Source organism: Diceros bicornis, chromosome 41 (assembly GCF_020826845.1).
Source record: "Diceros bicornis minor isolate mBicDic1 chromosome 41, mDicBic1.mat.cur, whole genome shotgun sequence".
Classification (NCBI taxonomy): Eukaryota; Metazoa; Chordata; class Mammalia; order Perissodactyla; family Rhinocerotidae; genus Diceros; species Diceros bicornis.
This window is the reverse complement of record NC_080780.1, coordinates 16,316,804-16,332,340: the sequence shown is the minus strand read 5'-3', so window position 1 is coordinate 16,332,340 and position 15,537 is coordinate 16,316,804.

Below are 15,537 nucleotides of genomic sequence, written 5' to 3'. Positions count from 1 at the left end.
TCAAAGTTGCAAGTTACTATGTAGGAACAAGTTTGTATAGGTATTTCAAAGATGCCCAGAACTGAGCTAAAGGTTCTGTGTCTCCAACTCCTAGAAATAACTTCAAGCCCCATCTCCCTTACTTCCAGCTAGTAAGGATCACATAATTTCTAACAAAGTTTTGACCCAGATTCCCAATTCGGGCATTCAGAACATGTAGCACGTTGCTGTAAGCAAGCACATTCTCATTCAAAGTTGCAAGATACTATGTAGGAACAAGTTTGTATAGGTATTTCAAAGATGCCCAGAACTGAGCTAAACGTTGTATGTCTCCAACTCCTAGAAATAACTTCATGCCCCATCTCCCTTACTTCCATCTAGAAAGGATCACATAATTTCTAAGAAAGTTTTGACACAGATTCCCAATTCGGGCATTCAGAGCATATAGCACGTTGCTGTAAGCAAGCACATTCTCATTCAAAGTTGCAAGTTATTATGTAGGAACAAGTTTGTATAGGTATTTCAAAGATGCCCAGAACTGAGCTAAACTTGGTATGTCTCCAACTTCTTGGAATAACTTCATGTCCCATCTCCCTTACTTCCAGCTAGTAAGGATCACATAATTCCTAACAATGTTTTGACACAGATTCTCAATTCGGGCATTCAGAACATGTAGCACGTTGCTGTAAGCAAGCACATTCTCATTCAAAGTTTCAAGTTACTATGTAGCAACAAGTTTGTATAGGTATTTCAAAGATGCCCAGAACTGAGCTAAAATTGATATGTGTCCAACTCCTAGAAATAACTTCATGCCTCAACTCCCTTACTTCCAGCTAGTTAGGATAACATAATTCCTAAGAAAGTTTTGACACAGATTCCCAATTCGGGCATTCAGAACATATAGCACGTTGCTGTAAGCAAGCACATTCTCATTCAAAGTTGCAAGTTACTATGTAGGAACAAGTTTGTATAGGTATTTCAAAGATGCCCAGAACTGAGCTAAACTTGGTATGTGTCCAACTCCTAAAAATAACTTCATGCCCCATCTCCCTTACTTCCAGCTAGTAAGAATCACATAATTTCTAACAAAGTTTTGACACAGATTCCCAATTCGGGCATTCAGAACATGTGACACGTTGCTGTAAGCAAGCACATTCTCATGCAAAGTTGCAAGTTACTATGTAGGAACAAGTTTGTATAGGTATTTCAAAGATGCCCAGAACTGAGCTAAACTTGGTATGTCTCTAACTCCTAGAAATAACTTCATGCCCCATCTCCCTTACTTCCAGCTAGTAAGGATCACATAATTCCTAACAAAATTTTGACACAGATTCCCAAATCGGGCATTCAGAACATGTAGCACGTTGCTGTAAGCAAGCACAATCTCATTCAAAGTTGCAAGTTACTATGTAGGAACAAGTTTGTATAGGTATTTCAAAGATGCCCAGAACTGAGCTAAACGTTGTATGTCTCCAACTCCTAGAAATAACTTCATACCCCATCTCCCTTACTTCCAGCTAGTAAGGATCACATAATTCCTAACAAAGTTTTGACACAGATTCCCAATTCGGGCATTCAGAACATATAGCACGTTGCTGTAAGCTAGCACATTCTCATTCAAAGATGCAAGTTACTATGTAGGAACAAGTTTGTATAGGTATTTCAAAGATGCCCAGAACTGAGTTAAACTTGGTATGTCTCCAACTCCTAGAAATAACTTCATGCCCCATCTCCGTTACTTCCAGCTAGAAAGGATCACATAATTCCTAACAAAATTTTGACACACATTCCCAATTCGGGCATTCAGAACATATAGCACGTTGCTGTAAGCAAGCACATTCTCATTCAATGTTGCAAGTTACTATGTAGGAACAAGTTTGTATAGGTATTTCAAAGATGCCCAGAACTGAGCTAAACGTTGTATATCTCCAACTCATAGAAATAACTTCATGCCCCATCTCCCTTACTTCCATCTAGAAAGGATCACATAATTTCTAAGAAAGTTTTGACACAGATTCCCAATTCGGGCATTCAGAACATATAGCACGTTCCTGTAAGCAAGCACATTCTCATTCAAAGTTGCAAGTTATTATGTAGGAACAAGTTTGTATAGGTATTTCAAAGATGCCCAGAACTGAGCTAAACTTGCTATGTCTCCAACTCCTAGGAATAACTTCATGTCCCATCTCCCTTACTTCCAGCTAGTAAGGATCACATAATTCCTAAGAAAGTTTTGACACAGATTCCCAATTCGGGCATTCAGAACATATAGCACGTTGCTGTAAGCAAGCACATTCTCATTCAAAGTTGCAAGTTACTATGTAGGAACAAGTTTGTATAGGTATTTCAAAGATGCCCAGAACTGAGCTAAACGTTGTATGTCTCCAACTCCTAGAAATAACTTCATTCCCCATCTCCCTTACTTCCAGCTAGTAAGGATCACATAATTCCTAACAAAGTTTTGACACAGATTCCCAATTCGGGCATTCAGAACATATAGCACGTTGCTGTAAGCTAGCACATTCACATTCAAAGATGCAAGTTACTATGTAGGAACAAGTTTGTATAGGTATTTCAAAGATGCCCAGAACTGAGCTAAACTTGGTATGTCTCCAACTCCTAGAAATAACTTCATGCCACATCTCCCTTACTTCCAGCTGGAAAGGATCACATAATTCCTAACAAAGTTTTGACACACATTCCCAATTCGGGCATTCAGTACATATAGCACGTTGCTGTAAGCAAGCACATTCTCATTCAATCTTGCAAGTTACTATGTAGGAACAAGTTTGTATAGATTTTTCAAAGATGCCCAGAACTGAGCTAAACGTTGTATATCTCCAACTCATAGAAATAACTTCATGCCCCATCTCCCTTACTTCCATCTAGAAAGGATCACATAATTTCTAAGAAAATTTTGACACAGATTCCCAATTCGGGCATTCAGAACATATAGCACGTTGCTGTAAGCTAGCACATTCTCATTCAAAGTTGCAAGTTATTATGTAGGAACAAGTTTGTATAGGTATTTCAATGATGCCCAGAACTGAGCTAAACTTGGTATGTCCCCAATTCCTAGGAATAACTTCATGTCACATCTCCCTTACTTCCAGCTAGTAAGGATCACATAATTCCTAAAAAAGTTTTGACACAGATTCCAAATTCGGGCATTCAGAACATATAGCACGTTGCTGTAAGCAAGCACATTCTCATTCAAAGTTGCAAGTTACTATGTAGGAACAAGTTTGTATAGGTATTTCAAAGATGCCCAGGACTGAGCTAAAATTGGTATGTGTCCAACTCCTAGAAATAACTCCATGCCTCAACTCCCTTGCTTCCAGCTAGTAAGGATCACATAATTCCTAAGAATGTTTTGACACAGATTCCCAATTCGGGCATTCAGAACATGTAGCACGTTGCTGTAAGCAAGCACATTCTCATTCAAAGTTGCAAGTTACTATGTAGGAACAAGTTTGTATAGGTATTTCAAAGATGCCCAGAACTGAGCTAAACGTTGTGTGTCTCCAACTCCTAGAAATAACTTCATGCCCCATCTCCCTTACTTCCAGCTAGAAAGGATCACATAATTTCTAACAAAGTTTTGACACAGATTCCCAATTCGGGCATTCAGAACATGTAGCACGTTGCTGTAAGCAAGCACATTCTCATTCAAAGTTGCAAGTTACTATGTAGGAACAAGTTTGTACAGGTATTTCAAAGATGCCCAGAACTGAGCTAATCTTGGTATGTGTCCAACACCAAAAAATAACTTCATGCCCCATCTCCCTTACTTCCATCTAGAAAGGATCACATAATTTCTAAGAAAGTTTTGACACAGATTCCCAATTCGGGCATTCAGAACATATAGCACGTTGCTGTAAGCAAGCACATTCTCATTCAAAGTTGCAAGTTATTATGTAGGAACAAGTTTGTATAGGTATTTCAATGATGCCCAGAACTGAGCTAAACTTGGTATGTCCCCAAATCCTAGGAATAACTTCATGTCACATCTCCCTTACTTCCAGCTAGTAAGGATCACATAATTCCTAAAAAAGTTTTGACACAGATTCCCAATTCGGGCATTCAGAACATATAGCACGTTGCTGTAAGCAAGCACATTCTCATTCAAAGTTGCAAGTTACTATGTAGGAACAAGTTTGTATAGGTATTTCAAAGATGCCCAGGACTGAGCTAAAATTGGTATGTGTCCAACTCCTAGAAATAACTCCATGTCTCAACTCCCTTGCTTCCAGCTAGTAAGGATCACATAATTCCTAAGAATGTATTGACACAGATTCCCAATTCGGGCATTCAGAACATGTAGCACGTTGCTGTAAGCAAGCACATTCTCATTCAAAGTTGCAAGTTACTATGTAGGAACAAGTTTGTATAGGTATTTCAAAGATGCCCAGGACTGAGCTAAAATTGGTATGTGTCCAACTCCTAGAAATAACTCCATGCCTCAACTCCCTTGCTTCCAGCTAGTAAGGATCACATAATTCCTAAGAATGTTTTGACACAGATTCCCAATTCGGGCATTCAGAACATGTAGCACCTTGCTGTAAGCAAGCACATTCTCATTCAAAGTTGCAAGTTACTATGTAGGAACAAGTTTGTATAGGTATTTCAAAGATGCCCAGAACTGAGCTAAACGTTGTGTGTCTCCAACTCCTAGAAATAACTTCATGCCCCATCTCCTTTACTTCCAGCTAGTAAGGATCACATAATTTCTAACAAAGTTTTGACACAGATTCCCAATTCGGGCATTCAGAACATGTAGCACGTTGCTGTAAGCAAGCACATTCTCATTCAAAGTTGCAAGTTACTATGTAGGAACAAGTTTGTACAGGTATTTCAAAGATGCCCAGAACTGAGCTAACCTTGGTATGGGTCCAACACCAAAAAATAACTTCATGCCCCATCTCCCTTACTTCCAGCTAGTAAGGATCACATAATTTCTCACAAAGTTTTGACACAGATTCCCACTTCAGGCATTCAGAACATATAGCACGTTGCTGTAAGCAAGCACATTCTCATTCAAAGTTGCAAGTTACTATGTAGGAACAAGTTTGTATAGGTATTTCAAAGATGCCCAGAACTGAGCTAAACTTGGTATGTCTCCAACTCCTAAAAATAACTTCATGCCCCATCTCCCTTACTTCCAGCTAGTAAGGATCACATAATTCCTAACAAAGTTTTGACACAGATTCCCAATTCGGGCATTCAGAACATGTAGCACGTTGCTGTAAGCAAGCACATTCTCATTCAAAGTTGCAAGTTACTATGTAGGAACAAGTTTGTATAGGTATTTCAAAGATGCCCACAACTGAGCTAAACGTTGTGTGTCTCCAACTCCTAGAAATATCTTCATGCCCCATCTCCCTTACTTCCAGCTAGTAAGGATCACATAATTTCTAACAAAGTTTTGACACAGATTCCCAATTCGGGCATTCAGAACATGTAGCACGTTGCTGTAAGCAAGCACATTCTCATTCAAAGTTGCAAGTAACTATGTAGGAACAAGTTTCTATAGGTATTTCAAAGATGCCCAGAACTGAGCTAAACTTGGTATGTCTCCAACTCCTAGAAATAACTTCATGCCCCATCTCCCTTACTTCCAGCTAGTAAGGATCACATAATTCCTAACCAAGTATGACACAGATTCCCAATTCGGGTATTCAGAACATATAGCACGTTGCTGTAAGCAAGCACATTCTCATTCAAAGTTGCAAGTTACTATGTAGGAACAAGTTTGTATAGGTATTTCAAAGATGCCCAGAACTGAGCTAAACTTGGTATGTCTCCAACTCATAGAAATAACTTCATGCCCCATCTCCCTTACTTCCAGCTAGTAAGGATCACATAATTCCTAACAAAGTTTTGACACAGATTCCCAATTCGGGCATTCAGAACATATAGCACATTGCTGTAAGCAAGCACATTCTCATTCAAAGTTGCAAGTTACTATGTAGGAACAAGTTTGTATAGGTATTTCAAAGATGCCCCGAACTGTGCTAAACTTGGTATGTCTCCAACTCCTAGAAAAAACTTCATTCCCTATCTCCCTTACTTCCAGCTAGTAAGGATCACATAATTCCTAACAAAGTTTTGACACAGATTCCCAATTCGGGCATTCAGAACATATAGCACGTTGCTGTAAGCAAGCACATTCTCATTCAAAGTTGCAAGTTACTATGTAGGAACAAGTTTGTATAGGTATTTCAAAGATGCTCAGAACTGAGCTAAACGTTGTGTGTCTCCAACTCTAGAAATAACTTCATGCCCCATCTCCCTTACTTCCAGCTAGTAAGGATAACATAATTTCTAACAAAGTTTTGAGACAGATTCCCAATTCGGGCATTCAGAACATGTAGCACGTTGCTGTAAGCAAGCACATTCTCATTCAAAGTTGCAAGTTACTATGTAGGAACAAGTTTGTACTGGTATTTAAAGATGCCCAGAACTGAGCTAAACTTGGTATGTGTTCAACTCCTAAAAATAACTTCATGCCCCATCTCCCTTACTTCCAGCTAGTAAGAATCACATAATTTCTCACAAACTTTTGACACAGATTCCCACTTCAGGCATTCAGAACATATAGCACGTTGCTGTAAGCAAGCACATTCTCATTCAAAGTTGCAAGTTACTATGTAGGAACAAGTTTGTATAGGTATTTCAAAGATGCTCATAACTGAGCTAAACTTGGTATGTCTCCACCTCCTAAAAATAACTTCATGCCCCATCTCCCTTACTTTCAGCTAGTAAGGATCACATAATTCCTAACAAAGTTTTGACACAGATTCCCAATTCGGGCATTCAGAACATGTAGCACGTTGCTGTAAGCAAGCACATTCTCATTCAAAGTTGCAAGTTACTATGTAGGAACAAGTTTCTATAGGTATTTCAAAGATGCCCAGAACTGAGTGAAACTTGGTATGTCTCCAACTCCTAGAAATGACTTCATGCCCCATCTCCGTTACTTCCAGCTAGTAAGGATCACATAATTCCTAACAAAGTTTTGACACAGATTCCCAATTCGGGCATTCAGAACATATAGCACGTTGCTGTAAGCAAGCACATTCTCATTCAAAGTTGCAAGTTACTATGTAGGAACAACTTTGTATAAGTATTTCAAAGATGCCCAGAACTGAGCTAAACGTTGTATGTCTCCAACTCCTAGAAATAAATTCATGCCCCATCTCCCTTACTTCCAGCTAGTAAGGATCACATAATTCCTAACAAAGTTTTGACACAGATTCCCAATTCGGGCATTCAGAACATGTAGCACGTTGCTGTAAGCAAGCACATTCTCATTCAAAGTTGCAAGTTACTATGTAGGAACAAGTTTGTATAGGTATTTCAAAGATGCCCAGAACTGAGCTAAAGTTGGTACGTCTCCAACTCCTAGAAATGACTTCATGCCCCATCTCCCTTACTTCCAGCTAGTAAGGATCACATAATTCCTAACAAAGTTTTGACACAGATTCCCAATTCGGGCATTCAGAACATATAGCACGTTGCTGTAAGCAAGCACATTCTCATTCAAAGTTGCAAGTTACTATGTAGGAACAAGTTTGTATAGGTATTTCAAAGATGCCCAGAACTGAGCTAAACGTTGTGTGTCTCCAACTCCTAGAAATAACATCATGCCCCATCTCCCTTGCTTCCAGCTAGTCAGGATCACATAATTTCTAACAAAGTTTTGACACAGATTCCCAATTCGGGCATTCAGAACATGTAGCACGTTGCTGTAAGCAAGCACATTCTCATGCAAAGTTGCAAGTTACTATGTAGGAACAAGTTTGTATAGGTATTTCAAAGATGCCCAGAACTTAGCTAAACTTGGTATGTGTCCAACTCCTAAAAATAACTTCATGTCCCATCTCCCTTACTTCCAGCTAGTAAGAATCACATAATTTCTAACAAAGTTTTGACACAGATTCCCAATTCAGGCATTCAGACCATATAGCACGTTGCTGTAAGCAAGCGCATTCTCATTCAAAGTTGCAAGTTACTATGTAGGAACAAGTTTGTATAGGTATTTCAAAAATGCCCAGAACTGAGCTAAACTTGGTATGTCTCCAACTCCTAGAAATAACTTCATGCCCCATCTCCCTTACTTCCAGCTAGTAAGGATCACATAATTCCTAACAAAGTTTTGACACAGATTCCCAATTCGGGCATTCAGAACATATAGCACGTTGGTGTAAGCAAGCACATTCTCATTCAAAGTTGCAAGTTACTATGTAGAAACAAGTTTGTATGGGTATTTCAAAGATGCCCAGAACTGAGCTAAACGTTCTGTGTCTCCAACTCCTAGATATAACTTCATGCCCCATCTCCCTTACTTCCAGCTAGTAAGGATCACATAATTCCTAACAAAGTTTTGACACAGATTCCCAATTCGGGCATTCAGAACATGTAGCACGTTGCTGTAAGCAAGCACATTCTCATTCAAAGTTGCAAGTTACTATGTAGGAACAAGTTTGTATAGGTATTTCAAAGATGCCCAGAACTGAGCTAAACGTTGTATGTCTCCAACTCCTAGAAATAACTTCATGCCCCATCTCCCTTACTTCCAGCTAGTAAGGATCACATAATTCCTAACAAAGTTTTGACACAGATTCCCAATTCGGGCATTCAGAACATATAGCACGTTGCTGTAAGCAAGCACATTCTCATTCAAAGTTGCAAGTTACTATGTAGGAACAAGTTTGTATAGGTATTTTAAAGATGCCCAGAACTGAGCTAAACTTTGTATGTCTCCAACTCCTAGAAATGACTTCATGCCCCATCTCCCTTACTTTCAGCTAGTAAGGATTACATAATTCCTAACAAAGTTTTGACACATATTCCCAATTCGGGCATTCAGAACATATAGCACGTTGCTGTAAGCAAGCACATTCTCATTCAAAGTTGCAAGTTACTATGTAGGAACAAGTTTGTATAGGTATTTCAAAGATGCCCAGAACTGAGCTAAACGTTGTGTGTCTCCAACTCCTAGAAATAACTTCATGCCCCATCTCCCTTACTTCCAGCTAGTAAGGATCACATAATTTCTAACAACGTTTTGACACAGATTCCCAATTCGGGCATTCAGAACATGTAGCACGTTGCTGTAAGCAAGCACATTCTCATTCAAAGTTGCAAGTTACTATGTAGGAACAAGTTTCTATAGGTATTTCAAAGATGCCCAGAACTGAGCTAAACTTGGTATGTCTCCAACTCCTAGAAATGACTTCATGCCCCATCTCCGTTACTTCCAGCTAGTAAGGATCACATAATTCCTAAACAAGTTTGACACAGATTCCCAATTCGGGCATTCAGAACATATAGCACGTTGCTGTAAGCAAGCACATTCTCATTCAAAGTTGCAAGTTACTATGTAGGAACAAGTTTGTAGAGGTATTTCAAAGATGCCCAGAACTGAGCTAAACTTGGTATGTCTCCAACTCATAGAAATAAGTTCATGCCCCATCTCCCTTACTTCCATCTAGAAAGGATCACATAATTTCTAAGAAAGTTTTGACACAGGTTCCCAGTTCGGGCATTCAGAACATATAGCACGTTGCTGTAAGCAAGCACATTCTCATTCAAAGTTGCAAGTTATTATGTAGGAACAAGTTTGTATAGGTATTTCAAAGATGCCCAGAACTGAGCTAAACTTGGTATGTTTCCAACTCCTAGAAATAACTTCATGCCCCAACTCCCTTACTTCCAGCTAGTAAGGATCACATAATTCATAACAATGTTTTGACACAGATTCCCAATTCGGGCATTCAGAACATATAGCACCTTGCTGTAAGCAAGCACATTCTCATTCGAAGATGCAAGTTACTATGTAGGAACAAGTTTGTATAGGTATTTCAAAGATGCCCAGAACTGAGCTAAACTTGGTATGTCTCCAACTCCTAGAAATAACATCATGCCCCATCTCCCTTACTTCCAGCTAGTAAGGATCACATAATTCCTAAGAAAGTTTTGACACAGATTCCCAATTCAGGCATTCAGAACATATAGCACGTTGCTGTAAGCAAGCACATTCTCATTCAAAGTGGCAAGTTACTATGTAGGAACAAGTTTGTATAGGTATTTCAAAGATGCCCCGAACTGTGCTAAACTTGGTATGTCTCCAACTCCTAGAAATAACTTCATGCCCCATCTCCCTTACTTCCATCTAGTAAGCATCTCATAATTTCTAAGGAAGTTTTGACACAGAATCCCAATTCGGGCATTCAGAACATATAGCACGTTGCTGTAAGCAAGCACATTCTCATTCAAAGTGGCAAGTTACTATGAAGGAACAAGTTTGTATAGGTATTTCAAAGATGCCCTGAACTGAGTTAAAATTGGTATGTGTCCAACTCCTAGAAATAACTTCATGCCCCAACTCCCTTACTACCAGCTAGTAAGGATCACATAATTCCTAACAAAGGTTTGACACAGATTCCCAATTCGGGCATTCAGAACATATAGCACGTTGCTGTAAGCAAGCACATTCTCATTCAAAGTTGCAAGTTACTATGTAGGAACAAGTTTGTATAGGACTTTCAAAGATGCCCAGAACTGAGCTAAACTTGGTATGTCTCCAACTCCTAGAAATAACTTCATGCCCCACTCCCTTACTTCCAGCTAGTAAGGATCACATAATTCCTAACAAAGTTTTGACACAGATTCCCAATTCGGGCATTCAGAACATATAGCACGTTGCTGTAAGCAAGCACATTCTCATTCAAAGTTGCAAGTTACTATGTAGGAACAAGTTTGTATAATTATTTCAAAGATGCCCAGAACTGAGCTAAAGTGGGTATGTCTCCAACTCCTAGATATAACTTCCTGCCCCATCTCCCTTACTTCCAGCTAGTAAGGATCACATATTTCTAACAAAGTTTTGACACAGATTCCCACTCGGGCATTCAGAACATGAAGCACGTTGCTGTAAGCAAGCACATTCTCATTCAAAGTTGCAAGTTACTATGTAGGAACAAGTTTGTATAGGTATTTCAAAGATGCCCAGAACTGAGCTAAACTTTGTATGTCTCCAACTCCTAGAAATAACTTCATGCCCCATCTCCCTTACTTCCAGCTAGTAAGGATCACATAATTCCTAACAATGTTTTGACCCAGATTCCCAATTCGGGCATTCAGAACATGTAGCACGTTGCTGTAAGCAAGCACATTCTCATTCAAAGTTGCAAGTTACTATGTAGGAACAAGTTTGTATAGGTATTCAAAGATGCCCAGAACTGAGCTAAAGGTTCTGTGTCTCCAACTCCTAGAAATAACTTCATGCCCCAACTCCCTTACTTCCAGCTAGTAAGGATCACATAATTCCTAACAAAGTTTTGACACAGGTTCCCAATTCGGGCATTCAGAACATGTAGCACGTTGCTGTAAGCAAGCACATTCTCATTCAAAGTTGCAAGTTATTATGTAGGAACAAGTTTGTATAGGTATTTCAAAGATGCCCAGAACTGAGCTAAACTTGGTATGTCTCCAACTTCTAGGAAAAACTTCATGTCCCATCTCCCTTACTTCCAGCTAGTAAGGATCACATAATTCCTAACAAAGTTTTGACACAGACTCCCAATTCGGGCATTCAGAACATGTAGCACGTTGCTGTAAGCAAGCACATTCTCATTCAAAGTTGCAAGTTACTATGTAGGAACAAGTTTGTATAGGTATTTCAAAGATGCCCAGAACTGAGCTAAACTTGGTATGTCTCTAACTCCCAGAAATAACTTCATGCCCCATCTCCCTTACTTCCAGCTAGTAAGGATCACATAATTCCTAACAAAGTTTTGACACAGATTCCCAAATCGGGCATTCAGAACATGTAGCACGTTGCTGTAAGCAAGCACATTCTCATTCAAAGTTGCAAGTTACTATGTAGGAACAAGTTTGTATAGGTATTTCAAAGATGCCCAGAACTGAGCTAAACGTTGTATGTCTCCAACTCCTAGAAATAACTTCATGCCCCATCTCCCTTACTTCCAGCTAGTAAGGATCACATAATTTCTAACAAAGTTTTGACACAGATTCCCAATTCGGGCATTCAGAACATATAGCACGTTGCTGTAAGCAAGCACTTTGTCATTCAAAGTTGCAAGTTACTATGTAGGAACAAGTTTGCATAGGACTTTCAAAGATGCCCACAAGTGAGATAAACGTTGTATGTCTCCAACTCCTAGAAATAACTTCATGCCCCAACTCCCTTTCTTCCAGCTAGTAAGGATCACATAATTCCTAACAAAGTTTTGACACAGATTCCCAATTCGGGCATTCAGAACATAAAGCACGTTGCTGTAAGCAAGCACATTCTCATTCAAAGTTGCAAGTTACTATGTAGGAACAAGTTTGTATAGGTATTTCAAAGATGCCCAGTACTGAGCTAAACTTGGAATGTGTCCAACTCCTAGAAATAACTTCATGCCCCATCTCCCTTACTTCCAGATAGTAAGTGTTACATAATTCCTAACAAAGTTTTGACAGAGATTCCCTATTCGGTCATTCAGAACATATAGCACGTTGCTGTAAGCAAGCACATTCTCATTCAAAGGTGCAAGTTACTATGTAGGAACAAGTTTGTATAGGTATTTCAAAGATGCCCAGAACTGAGCTAAACTTGGTATGTCTCCAACTCCTAGAAATAACTTCATGCCCCAACTCCTTTACTTCCAGCTAGAAAGGATCACATAATTCCTAACAAAGTTTTGACACACATTCCCAATTCGGGCATTCAGAACATATAGCACGTTGCTGTAAGCAAGCACATTCTCATTCAATGTTGCAAGTTACTATGTAGGAACAAGTTTGTATAGGTATTTCAAAGATGCCCAGAACTGAGCTAAACGTTGTATGTCTCCAACTCCTAGAAATAACTTCATGCCCCATCTCCCTTACTTCCATCTTGTAAGGATCACATAATTCCAGCAATGTTTTGACACAGATTCCCAATTCGGGCATTCAGAACATATAGCACGTTGCTGTAAGCAAGCACATTCTCATTTAAAGTTGGAAGTTACTATGTAGGAACAAGTTTGTATAGGTATTTCAAAGATGCCCAGAACTCAGCTAAACGTTGTATGTCTCCAACTCATAGAATTAACTTCATGTCCCATCTCCCTTACTTCCATCTATTAAGCATCTCATAATTTCTAAGGAAGTTTTGACACAGAATTCCAATTCGGGCATTCAGAACATATAGCACGTTTCTGTAAGCAAGCACATTCTCATTCAAAGTGGCAAGTTACTATGAAGGAACAAGTTTGTATAGGTATTTCAAAGATGCCCAGAACTGAGCTAAACTTGGTATGTGTCCAACTCCTAGAAATATCTTCATGCTCCAACTCCCTTACTTCCAGCTAGTAAGGATCACATAATTCCTAACAAAGTTTTGACACAGATTCCCAATTCGGGCATTCAGAACATATAGCACGTTGCTGTAAGCAAGCACATTCTCATTCAAAGTTGCAAGTTACTATGTAGGTACAAGTTTGTCTAGGACTTTCAAAGATGCTCAGAACTGAGCTAAAGTGGGTATGTCTCCAACTCCTTGAAATAACTTCATGCCCCATCTCACTTACTTCCAGCTGGTAAGGATCACATAATTCCTAACAAAGTTTTGACACAGATTCCCAATTCGGGCATTCAGAACATGTAGCACGTTGCTGTAAGCAAGCACATTCTCATTCAATGTTGCAAGTTACTATGTAGGAACAAGTTTGTATAGGTATTTCAAAGATGCCCAGAACTGAGCTAAACGTTGTATGTCTCCAACTCCTAGAAATAACTTCATGCCCCATCTCCCTTACTTCCATCTTGTAAGGATCACATAATTCCAGCAATGTTTTGACACAGATTCCCAATTCGGGCATTCAGAACATATAGCACGTTGCTGTAAGCAAGCACATTCTCATTTAAAGTTGGAAGTTACTATGTAGGAACAAGTTTGTATAGGTATTTCAAAGATGCCCAGAACTCAGCTAAACGTTGTATGTCTCCAACTCATAGAATTAACTTCATGTCCCATCTCCCTTACTTCCATCTATTAAGCATCTCATAATTTCTAAGGAAGTTTTGACACAGAATTCCAATTCGGGCATTCAGAACATATAGCACGTTTCTGTAAGCAAGCACATTCTCATTCAAAGTGGCAAGTTACTATGAAGGAACAAGTTTGTATAGGTATTTCAAAGATGCCCAGAACTGAGCTAAACTTGGTATGTGTCCAACTCCTAGAAATATCTTCATGCTCCAACTCCCTTACTTCCAGCTAGTAAGGATCACATAATTCCTAACAAAGTTTTGACACAGATTCCCAATTCGGGCATTCAGAACATATAGCACGTTGCTGTAAGCAAGCACATTCTCATTCAAAGTTGCAAGTTACTATGTAGGTACAAGTTTGTCTAGGACTTTCAAAGATGCTCAGAACTGAGCTAAAGTGGGTATGTCTCCAACTCCTTGAAATAACTTCATGCCCCATCTCACTTACTTCCAGCTGGTAAGGATCACATAATTCCTAACAAAGTTTTGACACAGATTCCCAATTCGGGCATTCAGAACATGTAGCACGTTGCTGTAAGCAAGCACATTCTCATTCAAAGTTGCAAGTTACTATGTAGGAACAAGTTTGTATAGGTATTTCAAAGATGCCCAGAACTGAGCTAATCGTTGTATGTCTCCAACTCCTAGAAATAACTTCATGCCCCATCTCCCTTACTTCCATCTAGAAAGGATCACATAATTTCTAAGAAAGTTTTGACACAGATTCCCAATTCGGGCATTCAGAGCATATAGCACGTTGCTGTAAGCAAGCACATTCTCATTCAAAGTTGCAAGTTATTATGTAGGAACAAGTTTGTATAGGTATTTTAAAGATGCCCAGAACTGAGCTAAACTTGGTATGTCTCCAACTTCTTGGAATAACTTCATGTCCCATCTCCCTTACTTCCAGCTAGTAAGGATCACATAATTCCTAACAATGTTTTGACACAGATTCCCAATTCGGGCATTCAGAACATGTAGCACGTTGCTGTAAGCAAGCACATTCTCATTCAAAGTTTCAAGTTACTATGTAGGAACACGTTTGTATAGATATTTCAAAGATGCCCAGAACTGAGCTAAAATTGGTATGTGTCCAACTCCTAGAAGTAACTTCATGCCTCAACTCCCTTTCTTCCAGCTAGTTAGGATAACATAATTCCTAAGAAAGTTTTGACACAGATTCCCAATTCGGGCATTCAGAACATATAGCACGTTGCTGTAAGCAAGCACATTCTCATTCAAAGTTGCAAGTTACTATGTAGGAACAAGTTTGTATAGGTATTTCAAAGATGCCCAGAACTGAGCTAAACTTGGTACGTCTCCAACTCCTAGAAATGACTTCATGCCCCATCTCCCTTACTTTCAGCTAGTAAGGATCACATAATTCCTAACAAAGTTTTGACACAGATTCCCAATTCGGGCATTCAGAACATATAGCACGTTGCTGTAAGCAAGCACATTCTCATTCAAAGTTGCAAGTTACTACGTAGGAACAAGTTTGAATAGGTA